Source organism: Macaca fascicularis, chromosome 10 (assembly GCF_037993035.2).
Source record: "Macaca fascicularis isolate 582-1 chromosome 10, T2T-MFA8v1.1".
Classification (NCBI taxonomy): Eukaryota; Metazoa; Chordata; class Mammalia; order Primates; family Cercopithecidae; genus Macaca; species Macaca fascicularis.
Window position 1 is genome coordinate 119,498,920 of NC_088384.1, and position 14,386 is coordinate 119,513,305.

At 52.2% G+C, this 14,386-nt stretch overlaps 1 long non-coding RNA gene across 1 annotated transcript; it reads left to right on the top strand.

The window, feature by feature from the left end:
- Positions 1-11,125: 11,125 nt before the first annotated feature.
- On the top strand, positions 11,126-12,443 carry LOC141407959 (uncharacterized). Its single transcript, XR_012419626.1, has 2 exons — positions 11,126-11,816; positions 12,187-12,443. It is a non-coding gene; the product is annotated as an uncharacterized lncRNA (long non-coding RNA).
- Positions 12,444-14,386: the final 1,943 nt, after the last annotated feature.

The following is a 14,386-nucleotide window of genomic DNA, read 5'->3' on the forward strand; positions in this document are numbered from 1 at the left end:
TGCATTTTTAGTTGAGACGGTGTTTCACTAAGTTGGCCAGGCTGGTCTCAAATTCCTGATCCCAAGTGATCCACCCGCCTCGGTCTCCCAAAGTGCTGGGATTACAGGTGTGAGCCGCTGTGCCCAGCCTGAATATCTCTTTTAAAGGCACAAAAAATATTTACCAGGCCATTTCTTGCCTCTGGAACCCGAAGAAAATAAAATTCACTTTCACATCCGCAGCAGCCAAACGGCCCCTTCAGATCCACCTGCTGAGGTCATGGCCAGCCCCGTCCCTAGCGGTTTCCCCGCCCCCAGCGGTTACCCAGGCTGCGTGGCTCGGGGGTCCAATCACAAACCACAGGAACTTTATTTTCAAGGCTCCTGCCTGGCCCGGGGGCTTGGGTTCCCACCACACAGGCCAGTTTATCACCAGCCAGCTCTGCCTCGCTTCTTTTTTATTGTTTTGTTTCCTTAGCAATAAAATCGTTGACTGACTTGTCTGGGTTTTTTAAATTACAAAATGAATGCATGATGCCTGTAACCATCTCATATAAAGAGGTATGCACGGAATTAGAATGAGAAAGTCTGTCTCACACCTTCCCTGACACCACCTGCTAGGGCTGGAGGCGGGAAAGGTGCTCCCATTGACTCCGGCAGCCAGGATCACTCAGGGGACTGGGACGCGGAGAGAGCTCGGGGATAGGGCCTAGGAGTCACCAGGTCCCGCCACCCCCCGGGCACCCGTCCAAGCCTCAGCACCCTTGCTGTGCTGGGCCTGAGTCGGCCTTCTGGCGGCCTGGAGCTGGGGAGCATGGCTCCCCCAGGATGGTCAGGGATCTTTGGGAGCAGGAGGACAAAAGCCCAGGACAGCTCACCGGGGCTTCATCCTTGTGGGCCACTACAGACAGAGCCCACAGCTGAGAGGTGCAGAGAGGAGCAAGCCAGTGCCACCCAGACTGCAACCCTGACCCCACTCCACGCACCGTCCTCCCCCAGTGGCCAAACACCCCCAAACTCACAGATGCCACATCATAGGCACCACCATGGAAATGAGGCATGTTTCCAGGAAACCCCTCTACCCCCACCCCATCCCCCAACCCCAACCCCAACCTCACCCCCACTCCTCTTGTCATCTCCACCCCCCACCACCCATCCCTACACTCTCGGTGGCTCTCAGTGGCGGCCACATCAAGAACAAACCCATTGGGTCTCCGGGATACCCTGCAACAGGTGGAATTCTGAGAGGTGGGTAGGGTGGGCATTCAGGGGCTGAACTTGGATGAGTGAAGGCCCAGGGGCAGGGAGATAGAGGCAGCCATGTGTGGGACAAGGATGTCATGGTGATTCAAAGAGGCTTTGGGGCCAACATGCAGTAACAGGGCCAGGGTCACCTCCCGCCTGAACAACAACAGACAGAATATCCAGAGCCACAGCGTTAGAGACCTGGGACGTTGACAGCATCATTAGAGACCTGGGACGTTGGCAGCATCATTAGAGACCTGGGACGTTGGCAGCATCATTAGAGACCTGGGACGTTGGCAGCATCATTAGAGACCTGGGACGTTGGCAGCATCATTAGAGACCTGGGACGTTGGCAGCATCATTAGAGACCTGGGACGTTGGCAGCATCATTAGAGACCTGGGACGTTGGCAGTATCGTTAGAGACCTGGGATGTTGGCAGTATCGTTAGAGACCTAGGACGTTGGGAGCAGAGCTCCACAGTCCCTGAGAGGATGAGCCCTCCGGCTGCTGCAGCTTCTTCCTGGTGCAGTTCTGGGTTGACAGGACTGAGCTGGGAGCCTGGGGAAGCCAAGGCTCCTGGTAGAGAGGGAGAGGAGGGAGCTGCACTGACACGGAGCCTCTGGGATCTGCTCTGCACACCCTGGGCGGAAGCGGCCCAGGCCAGGGAAAGGCCCAGCTAAAGGAGTCGGAAGGAGCAACCCTGCATTCCCACAGGACCGGGAGAGGACTTGTTTCCCAGCCCGCCTGGAAAACCTCAAAATCCATGGCACTGTCAGGGGAGAACTCAGAAGGGAGACACTGGGCAGTCTCAGTGGAGGAATAATTAGGATGAACAAACCTGAAACACAAAAAAACCCAAAATTAAAGTATTGCAAGTAACACATCACCCCATAACAAATGTCAAAAACCAGGACTAACCAAATTATTGTGAATTAAAATTCACAACTTACGGTATTAAATCAAAGATTACTAGGCATGAACAGAAATATAAAAATGTGACCCCCAAATCAATTGATTGAAACTGGCCCCAAACTGATGTAGATTTAGAGTTAATAGACAAGGATATTTAAAATGTTATCAGAGGCTGGGCGCAGTGGCTCATGCCTGTAATCCCAGCACTTTGGGAGGCCAAGGTGGGCAGATCACTTGAGGTCACAAGTTCGAGACCAGCCTGCCCAACATCGCAAAACCCCATCTCTACTAAAAATACAAAAAAATTAGCCAGGTGTGGTGGCGGGCAGCTGTAGTCCCACCTACTCAGGAGGCTGAGGCAGGAGAACTGCTTGAACCTGGGGGCGGAGGTTGAAGTGAGCCAAGATTGCACCACCGCACTCCAGCCTGGGCAACAAAGTGAGACTCCATCTCAAAACAACAACAAAAAAAGTTATCAGAGCTGTGTTTAATTTTTGCAAAAGGTTAAATAGAGACATGGGAAATGTAGAAAAGAACCAAATATAAAGTGTAACTTCCAGAGATGAAAATTGGCCGGGTGCGGTGGCTCACGCCTGTAATCCCAGCACTTTGGGAGGCCGAGACGGGCGGATCACGAGGTCAGGAGATCGAGACCATCCTGGCTAACACGGTGAAACCCCGTCTCTACTAAAAAATACAAAAAACTAGCCGGGCGAGGTGGCGGGCGCCTGTAGTCCCAGCTACTCGGGAGGCTGAGGCAGGAGAATGGCGTGAACCCGGGAGGCAGAGCTTGCAGTGAGCTGAGATCCGGCCACTGCACTCCAGCCTGGGCGACAGACCGAGACTCTGTCTCAAAAAAAAAAAAAAAAAAGTATAACTTCCAGAGATGAAAATCAAGGTACCTGAGACATGAACATACTGCATAGGATCGATGGCAGACGGACGCTGCGGAAGAAAAGAGGAGGGAAGTTGCAGCAATAGAAACTGTCCACAATGAAATGTGGGGACAAAAGAATTTTTAAGCAATTAAAAGAGTATCAGTGATGAGTGAGACAACATAAAGTGGGCAAATATATATGTAATTGCTGTGGCCAAATGAGGAGAAACAGAAAAAATATTTGAAAAAGTAAAGTATGTTCCAAAACACTGCAAATTGTATGAAAACAACAAGCCCACAAAGCCAAGTTCATCACCCCACGCACAAGACACAGATGACGAAAACCACATGGAGTCACATCATCATTAAATTGTTCAAAATCATCAAAAAAGGGAAATCTGGCAGTGTCAGGAAAGGTAATCAATAAAGCAGCCAGAAAAAAAAAAAGACACATTAGACAGAGGAGAATAAAGGACAAGAGCAGGTTCACCCTCAGAAACAACGTGAACAGCAAGGGTTTTGGAGCAACAGCCTTAAAAGTCAATCTAGAATTCTATACCCAGCACAACTATCCTTTGCAAACGAAGACAAGCCTTCCAGCCTGGGCTAAATGCAAAGAGACGAAAAGACCATCACACCCATGCTTACAATGCGGGAAACACAGGAAAGCCTGGAAATGAGCACCTTCTGGAAGCTATCAGAAAGCTCAGGTCTCGGCCAACCACTCATTCCAAATCTGTGGAGATACAGGGACCAGGCTCTGGATGCGAGACACAGAACCTTTGGAACCTTTGGTTCCAGCCTTTGGTTGCCTGGAACACACTGCTGGATGCCAGATAAGCCAGGAAGAAGATCCAGCTAAATGTCAGCACATTCTAAAGTCTGCGTGAGGCTGGTCTGACCCTGGGAACCTCCACAAAGACACGGGGTGGAGGGTCCCCCTTTTGCAGAGTCCACCAGGGGCTCACAGGAAAGGTCGTGGAAAATCATGAGCAATCTTTCCTCTGGTGCTAGCGGGCGAGGAGGATGGCAGCCACCGCCAGACAGCACCATCTCCTCACTCTCCTGTGAAACGCACTATTCACTTGCAGAGAGAAGAGGGCAGAAACCGTCACCCCAGGACACTGCGGGAAGACACTGTGGTTGAGTGAGAGGAAGTGAGAAGGGAGAAGCCCTGGTCCTGGGGAACAGGAAGGAGAATGCTTGGCCCAGCTCCGTGGCTGGGAAGGAACCAGTGCACTCGTGAAAACCACACGCCTGAGACCCGAGGACACAGTGCCTGCCTAAGATGGAGCCAGAAGCATTCTCCACCCTTTCATGCAAGACTAACAAGGGCTCCATAAAAATAAAACTGGAAGAGCTGAAGGAGAAGCATTCTCCCTGGGTATGAAACCAAGAAAAGACACAAAGCCAAGGAAAAGTCATTGAGAAAATACCTGGCACATGGCCTATCCCCTAAACACAGAAGGTAACCATAGCAACAACCTCAAACCAAGTCCAAGTCCTGACCTGAGTAATAAAACCTCCACACCAAAGACCTAGAGAAGGAAGGGCAGGTCATCACCCAGCATAAAGCCGCTCATGGCAGTATCTACTGTCCTCCACAAAATGCCTGCCTTCCAGTAAAAAATTGTAAGACATGTGAAAAGCAAGAACAAACAGACTCCAAAGATGCAAAATAATCATCTAAACCAGAATTGTGTATGACACTGATGTCGGGACTATCAGGCAGGGACATAACAACCTTGAGTAGTATGTTAAGGGCTCTAACGGAAAACGTAGACAATGTACAAGATGAGATGAGTAATTTCCACAGGGAGATGGAAACTATAAGAAAGAACCAGATGGAAAGACGTCAAACCAAAACCCCAGCTACAGAGATGAAAAATGCTTTCGATGGGGCAGTAGACGCAATGCAGTGGAGGAAAGGGTCAGTGAACGTGAAGATAGATCAACACCCAATAACCAACACACGCACATGCACACACACACATGTGCATGCCTGCACACATGCACAAGCACACAGAAGCACATGCATGTACACGCCCACACACATGCACAAGCACACAGAAGCACACGCACATGCACACCCACATACACACGCACAGAAGCACACACACATGCACGCCCACATGCACACAGAGAGAAGCACACTTATGTGCACACACATGTGCATGCCTGCACACATGCACACGCACACAGAAGCACATGCACATGCACATCTGCACACAACAACTTGCACGCAGAAGCACCTGCACGTGAATGTAATGCATGCACATGCATGTGCACGCACACTCACACACCCATGCACACATGCACACACATAGGCACACACATATGCACACACATGCACACACACGTACACACCCACACACACGCATGCACACACCCCCACGTGTGCATATGCGGACACACACACATGCACACAAACACACATGCACACACACGCACACACACATGCACGTACATGCTGACACACACACGAACACACATGCTAATCCAAACACACTTATGCACAAACGCATACACCCCCACACACATGCACATGAACACACATGCCCCCCCACACATACGTGCATGCATGCACATATACACACACAAACACACACGCACACACACACTAGGCCACAGATCTAAGAAACTTAACACTAAGGAGGGCAAATACCAAAAATAACTGCACCTAGGCATATCAAATTCAAACTTTTGAAAACTAAAGGCAAAGGCAGCATGGCTCACACCTGTAGTCCCAGCTCAGGAGGCTGAGGCATGAGAACTGCTTGAACCTGGGAGGCAGAGGCTGCAGGGAGCCGAGATTGCCCCACTGCACTCCAGCCTGGGTGACAGAGCCGGACTCCATCTCAAAAAAAGAAAAAAGGAAGCTAAAGGCAAAGTAGAACTCTTGGAGGGATCCAGTGGCCTGGGAGTGCGGGGGTGGTGGGAACACAATACCTATAGAGGAACAGGATGTAAGAATCACAGCTGACTTCTTGTCATAAATCATTCAAGGAAGAAGCCAATGGAGTAGCATCTTTAATTACTGAGAAACGACACAAACCTGTCAACCCAGAATTCAATCGCCAGCAAAACTATCCACCAAATATGAAGGATGCAGTCTTTCTCTGGCAAACAAAACCCAAGGGAATGCACGGCCCTCAGGTCTACTCGACAGGAAATGCCGAAGGAAGTTCTTCAGGCAGAAGGAGCGTGGTGTCCACCGGGAACTTGGGTCTACACAAAGCAATGAAGAAAGTTGGAAATTGAATAAAATAATTTAAAATAAAGTTTACTTTTTCTTATTTTTATTTGCTCTAAAATATAATTAACTGTCCAAAGCGAAATGTACAAAGTGAAAAACAGAAGCAATGTATTTTGTGTCTATAGCACATATAAATGTAAAATATACAATAATTCCCAATATTGCAAAGGGTGTGAAGGAGGAGCTGGGACTGTTCAATTACTCCAAGAAAGATTTTTTTAACAAAGGGAGGAAAGAAACTGAGCCAAATGAAACAAACACAAAGTAGCTAGCAAGATGGTAGATTTTAATCCAACCATATCAATAATCACTACAAATGTGAGTGATCTAAAAGCACCAGTTAAAAATAAAGAGATTGTCAGATTGGATTTTAGAAAACAATATCTAACTACAGTGTGTGAAAAAAATCACTTTCAGCATAACGACAAAGATGGTAAAAAGCTGAAAGATGGAAAAAGATGTACTATCTAAACACTAAGCCGCAGAAACCTGGAGGAACTCTGTTCATATCAGAATAAGTAGCTTCAGAACAAAGGATATTATCAGGGATAAAGAGGAACATTTACCTCATGATAAAAAGGTCAGTTCTCCAAGAAGACATAACCATCCTAAATGTGTAGTCAGCTCATAACAGAGTCTCAAAATGCATGAAGTAAACACTGAGAGAATTAAAAGGAGAAACTGGGAAATCCACAGTTTTAACTGGAGATGTCAGCACTCCCCCAGCAGTAATTGACGGAACAGTCAAGTAGAAAATCAGTAACATCTTGGCCAACATAGTGAAACCCCATCTCTACTAAATACAAAAAATTAACCAGGCGAGGTGGCGGGCGTCTGTAGTCCCAGCTACTCAGGAGGCTGAGGCAGGGGAATCGCTTGAACCCAGGAGGCGGAGGTTGCAGTGAGCTGAGATCGCACCATTGCACTCCAGCCTGGAGACAGAGCGAGACTCAAAAAAAAAAAAAGAAAGAAAAGAAAAGAAAGAAAATCAGTCACAATACAGATGACCTGAACAACCTCAGCCAATTGGAACTAACTGACATGTGTAAAACAAAGTAACACACAGACACCCAGAGGCACCTTCCTCTCAGGCACACATGAGACTCACCAAGACAGCCTGTATTCTGGTCATAAAACAAACTCTCAAATTTAAAAGAATAGAAATCATACAAAGTATGGTCTTAGTACATAAAGAAATTAAACTAGAATTAAATAACAGAATATGTGTGAAGTCTCACAAATATTTGGAAATTGAATGGCACACTCTAAAATAATCTATGAAACAGGAAGTATCAAGAAAAATTCGAGGCCGGGCGCGGTGGCTCAAGCCTGTAATCCCAGCACTTTGGGAGGCCGAGACGGGTGGATCACGAGGTCAGGAGATCGAGACTATCCTGGCTAACATGGTGAAACCCCGTCTGTACTAAAAATACAAAAAACTAGCCGGGCGTGGTGGCGGGCGCCTGTAGTCTCAGCTACTTGGGAGGCTGAGGCGGGAGAATGGCGTGAACCCGGGAGGCGGAGCTTGCAGTGAGCCGAGATCACGCCACTGCACTCCAGCCTGGGAGACACAGCGAGACTCCGTCTCAAAAAAAAAAAAAAAAAAAAAAAAATCGAAAATGTTTTGAACTGAAATGAAAATGTAAAGAATAACATCAAAATTTGTGGTAGGTAGGTAAAGCAGTGCTTACAGGAAAATTTATAGTATTAAATTATTAGAAAAAGAAGAAATATTTCATATAAGTAACCCAAACTTCCACCTAAAGAAACTAAAAATGCAGAGAAAATTAAACCTAAAGTAAGTAGAAGGAAGGAAATAATAAAGATTACAGCAAAAATCAATGAAATTGAAAGCAAAGTCAACCAAACCAAAATCTGTTTCTTTGAAAAAATAAAATTGATAAACCTTAGACTGAACAATAAAAAAAAGAAAGAAGGAGGCTGGACATGGTGGCTCACGCCTGTAATCCCAGCACTGTGGGAGGCGAACATGGGGGATCACTTGAGTCCAGGAGTTCAAGACCAGCCTGACCAACATGGTGAAACCTCATCTCTACTAAAAATACAAAAATTAGCTGGGCATGGTGACGGGTGCCTGTGATCCCAGCTACTCAGGAGGCTGAGGCAGGAGAACCGCCTGAACCAGGGAGGCAAATGTTGCAGTGAGCCGAGATCGCACAATTGCACTCCAGCCTGGGCAACAGAGCAAGACTGTTGTAAAAAGAAGATGCAAATTATATCAGAAACAAAAGAAGAGGACATCACTCTCAATACCACTCATTAAAGGAACAATAAAAAAACACATTAAAGGAACAATAAAAAAAATACTAGGAACAACTCTATACCCAGGTTCAACAACTGAAGTGGACCAATTCCTTGAATGACACAAACTACCAAAACTCTTTCAAGAAAAAATAGATAACCGAGATAGTCTTATGCCTGTTAAAGAACCTGAATTTGTAGCTAAAAGCCTTTCCAGGCCGGGCGCGGTGGCTCAAGCCTGTAATCCCAGCACTTTGGGAGGCCGAGACGGGCGGATCACAAGGTCAGGAGATCGAGACCATCCTGGCGAACACGGTGAAACCCCGTCTCTACTAAAAAATACAAAAAACTAGCCGGGCGAGGCGGCGGGCGCCTGTAGTCCCAGCTACTCGGGAGGCTGAGGCAGGAGAATGGCATAAACCCGGGGGGCGGAGCTTGCAGTGAGCTGAGATCCGGCCACTGCACTCCAGCCCGGGCGACAGAGCCAGACTCCGTCTCAAAAAAAAAAAAAAAAAAAAGCCTTTCCAAACAGAAAATTTTAGGCTCCTATGGTTCCACTGGTAAATTCTAACAAACGTGTAAGGACGGAGTAACGTCAGAGTTACAGGATCAGTTTCAGGAAAGAGAAGTCGCTGTGTATCTGTTGCTGAATAACAAATTGCCCTAAAACATAGTGGCTTAAAAATATGAAAACCATTTATCATCTCATAGTTTCTGCAGCTCAGGAGTCAGACAGCACGCAGCCGATCTCCACTCCCAACGTGCAGGGCCTCTGCCATAAACCTCGAAGGCTCGTTCACTCACATGTCGGGGGCTGGTACAGACTGTCGGCAGAGGCCTGAGCTGGAACTGTTGACCAAGACACACAAGTGGCCATGTGGCCTCTGGGCTTCCTCACAGTGTGATGTCTGGATTCCAGGGGTTGGCATCCTGAGAAAGAGCCAAGCAGAAGCCGCCCTCGGATCCTTGCCTAGCCCTGGAGTCAGGCAGTGTCACTCCCGTACCTTCTAACCTGGGCCCCCAGGCCCAAGAGGAGGAAATGGAGACCCCACCTCCCAGTGGAGGGAAGGCAAGGTCCCGCCGTTGGGGAAGCACATGGGATACACCCGTGCGGCTGCTGCTGGAGAAGTGAGTTTGCCATACCCGTTTCTTCTATGGGAACATCTGCCTGCATCTCACCTGCTAATTCCTGGGTGCCGTTTGTCCATTTTCACTGCAACAGGGGCCCCCACAGTACATGCAGACCAGGCTTCTTCAGAGTCCTGGCAGGGCCTGTCTGAGGGGAAGGCCCAGGTTGGTCCCTGGGTGACAGGCAGCCCTCCGAGCAGCGCCCACATCCCCACGGAGGCCACAGCACCCAGCCTGCCACTTAGAGAGACCCCTCAGGTTCCCTCTGGCCTGGTCTGCACCGTGGAGGGCGGGGGTCTCACAAGCACAGAAGGAAGAACACAGGTGTCGCCCACAGACCCCCATCTCCTGGCTATGTCTTGAGGGCTGAGCAGGGGCTGGGGGGCACTGGGACCTGTGGCCCCTCCCAAACCCCTACATGGGTTCCTCCATGCTCCTGTCACTCTGCCCTCCTCAGATTCAGTGCCCCTCGGGGCAGCCCGGGCAAAGCCCGCAGTCCCTGAGAAGGCATAGGGTTGCGGAAGCATCCCCCTCCAGCCACGCTGGCCTGTGCTGGATCCCGGGACCTCACCCGTTCACCTGTGGCAGGAAGTGACCCCATCTTGGGTAGTGACTATCTGGGGCTGGTGCTGTGTGGCCATAAAAAGAATTTACCACAACAGTTGTAGGTAAAGAAAGGCAGATTTATTAGAGAAGGTAATGCACCTGCTGTGCACGTGGCTGGATCCAGGAGGCACTGCTGGCCCTCAGGGCGGACGGAAGGGTGGATGGATGCATGGTGGCAGGCCCCCGGCTGCAGGGAGCATGCAGCACAGGCTGATTGGATATCAAGTGAATAGCCTGTCCTGTGCTGTGCTGGGGTGCAAAGGAATGAGCCACGTCAGCCACGACCCAAGCGGAGCTGACCAGGGCTACGTCTATGGAATGATGGAGGGGCTAGGTGTGGTCAGAACTCACCAGGGAAGAGTGACCCTCCAAGAGGGACACTCAGGGAAGCTTCGTAGACGAAGCAGAGCTTGGGCGAGGCCTTGCGGTTGGGGGAGGGCCAGGAAGGGCAGCTTCGTCCTTCCAAGACAAGGGGGCTGGAGGTCTCGGTGGGGGCAGAGGTGGGGGCACTGCACGAGCTGTAGAGCGCCAAGTCTGGGCCTAGGTGGTCTCGCGTCCCAGAGCCTGCCTGTGGCGAGGCGGGCAATGAGGCAGGTGGCCCATCCGGCCACTGCCTGAGCAACCAGGAGGATTTGGTCTCCGACCAGCAGCAGGGAGGAAGTTAACGTAAATCTGTTCCAATGCAAATGTCAAACCAACCCTGCACAGGAAAACTTAGCAGCTCTGAATGTCAAGGAGGGAGTCCCGGCTCTAGCTGGCAGCGCGGCATGGCTGAGCTGTTTCCTCCAGCTCCTGGGCTGTGGGAGGAGGCTGCTGGCACAGGGCCACTGCCTGGCACGGAGGGGCTGCCGGGACCTTTGAGAACTGAGGCACACCAGGGAGACGATCTGGAGACTCATCGCTGGAGGGAAGGAGCCCCAGCAAGCACAGCCCAGTCCAGGGACTCCTGTCCGCATAGCCTGAGGCACACGGGAGCCGGTGCGCCAAGGGGCCTCCCCTCGAGACCAGGGCTGCTGACGACAGAGCCAGGATGCAGAGCAGAAGGTAAATCCTGCAGCAGCAGGATGGCATCTGAGCCAAGGCTGAGGAAGCAGCACCGGGATTCACTGTCAGGCCAGGAAAAAGCGGAGGCGCTGGTGGGCCTCAGTCCCCCGGACACCAGCTGGCTGTGTTATGAGAGATCTCCTGTTTGGACAGGGGAGGGTCTGGGGCCACCGTCTGGGTGTGATGCCCGAGGGACCTGAGTCCAGGCGGGGGCTCCACCTTGAGGGGTGCGTGGGTGACGGGCTCCCAAGACATGACCAGGCTGGGTGTGAAGACAAGGCCACATGAGGCTGGAAGACAGTGCAGGGCAAACCAAGGCCAAGTGACTACCCATCGTGAGGCTGCAAGGACCGACCCCGCACGCAGAGAGGCACAAGGTGACATCTGAGGCAGGGAGCACATCCAAGACCACACAGGACGGCATTTCGGAGAGACCGGGCACCATGTGCTCCCCACCCTTGGAGCTACCCCCAGACCCTGCTCCTCCCTCAGTTCCCCTTCAGCAGGTACAACCTCACTTCTCTTTCCCTTCCCCCACTTCCAGCAGGTGCGGCCTCACCTCTCTTTCCCTGCCCCCCAGTAGGTGCGGCCTCGCCTCTCTTTCCCTAACCCCCCAGCAGGTGCGGCCTCACCTCTTTCCCTGCCCCCACCAGCAGGTGCGGCCTCGCCTCTCTTTCCCTACCCCCCAAGCAGGTGCGGCCTCGCCTCTCTTTCCCTACCCCCCAGCAGGTGCAACCTCACCTCTCTTTCCCTGCCCCCCAGCAGATGCGGCCTCACCTCTGTTTCCCTACCCTCCCCCAGCAGGTGCGGCCTCACCTCTCTTTCCCTGCCCCCCAGCAGGTGCGGCCTCACCTCTGTTTCCCTACCCTCCCCCAGCAGGTGCGGCCTCGCCTTTCTTTTCTGACCCCACAGTAGGCAGCAGGTGCTCCTGCCCATGTGAGAGGTTGGTGCAGCTCCCTCTCTCCGCTGGCTGACGGCAGACCCCGGGGTCCCCGCCCAGAGTCCCTCCAGGCAGAAGACGACACCCGGCACAGTCCTTGTCTCCTGAGATGAACTCGAGCTGAACCATTTTGCTTTTAAATTTAAGAAGAAATGAAGTGTTTTGCATTTTATTAAAGCAGATATGGCTGCAATCGGGCTCCTAAGGACTCAGCCAAGCTCAGATGCTGGGACTTTCCGGTGGTCACCGTCAGCGAATCCCCAAGCCCGCGGACATGGCCCCGGCTGGAGGGAAGGGTGGGGGGGACGGATGGAAACGGAACCAACACCCTCAGGACGCAGCTCCAGGCAGGGGATGGTGGTGGTGGTGTAGGGGGCACTGGTTCAGGGCAGCTGGGGGGCTCCAAGGAGGAGGCAGGGCTGGAGGTGGACTGGGAGGGACCAGGAAGTTCAGGAAGGTTCTAGAAGAGAGTAGAGGCTGGGCTCGGTGGCTCAAGCCTGTAATCCCAGCACTTTGGGAGGCCGAGACGGGGGAATCACGAGGTCAGAAGATCGAGACCATCCTGGCTAACACAGTGAAACTCTGTCTCTACTAAAAAATACAAAAAACTAGCCGGGCGAAGTGGCGGGCGCCTGTAGTCCCAGCTACTCGGGAGGCTGAGGCAGGAGAATGGCTAAACCCGGGAGGCGGAGCTTGCAGGGAGCTGAGATCCGGCCACTGCACTCCAGCCTGGGCGACAGAGCGAGACTCCGTCTCAAAAAAAAAAAAAAAAAAGTAGAGAGGAGGGAAGGTGGGTGTGGGGATGGCACAGAGGGTTGCCTTCAGAGGGTCCAGTGCTGCTAGAGAGCTGGGGACTTGTGCACCATGCAGACTTCAGGGTAGGGAGCACCACAGTTGGGGGATCCGCGGGCAGCGGCCAGGAGGGAGGAGGTGGCCGGGGCTGCAGGAGGAGGTGCGGGCTTGGCTGGGTGGAGGTGGAGGGGCTGCAGGAGGAGGCACAGGCGGGGCCTGGTGGAGGTGGAGGAGCTGCAGGAGGAGGTGCAGGCCCAGTGGAGGCGGAGGGGCTGCAGGAGGAGGCACGGGACAGGCCAGGTGGAGGGGTTGTAGGAGGTCCTGGACAGACAAGCTCACAGGAGCAAGTGTGAAAGTCCAGCTCTGTACACACAGAAGCAGCTTCCAGTCGGAATCCTTAAGCTGGCAGCTTGTGAGTTGGTCTGAGAAGATCCATGTGCTTATGTCTGGTGTGTGGCTTGGGGGCTCCCTCCCTCCTTCGGGGAGTGACCCAGGTGCTCCGCCTCAGTGAGCCTCTGTTCCGCTCTTGCGAGCTCCCGCGTCTCTCAGTGGCGTGGACGTTTGGGGTTGGCGGTTGGGGCGGGAGGTGCTGGAAGGTGAGAGGTGCCTGTTATCTGCCCCTCAGGGACACCCAGTGACCTGGTGGTTCTGAGTCCTGCCAGGAGTGGGGGCCACAGGCGGCCGACTCCGGGTTCTGCCCACAGAATGGCTATTTCCCTGGGCCCCCTTGTTCTACTCTTTGGGCCTCAGTTTCCAATTCCTCAAACCAGCAGGTGGATGCTGTGGGCCTTTCCTACAGCACCCCAGAGCCAGGGGAGGAGGCGAGGAGGGTGTGGACCAGGCAAGGCGTTGTGTGGGGTCCGTTCCCGGGTGTGGAAGGTGATGGACGGGGCAGGGAGTGAGGAACAGGAGCCGACTGGGATGGGGCTGGAGCGGGGCTATACTGGCATGTCCACACTGGACACAGGATGAGGCCATCTCGGAAGTGCCCGGAGGCGATGCTGAGACCTCTAGGCCATGGAGGATGAGGGAGCCCTGGAATCCCTGGCCCAGCCCACGTGTGCTCAGATCCTCTGCCCTGGGCCCCGCCCCGGCGCACAGACCTCAGTCTGCTCAAAACTGACGAAGTTCTTGTAGCTGCTAAGCCTGGTTTCAGGCCCCAAGGAGATCGCCATGGGCTTGTCGAGGCCTCTCTGCTGGCCGAGACCCAGCCCAGGAGGAAGAGGGCTCTACCCTTGTTTGTTTAAATTGTAAAACACACAACATAAAAGTTACCATCATCACCATTTAAAGCATGCAGTTCAGCGGTTTAAGTATAGCACGTTCCCACTGTTGTGTGACCTT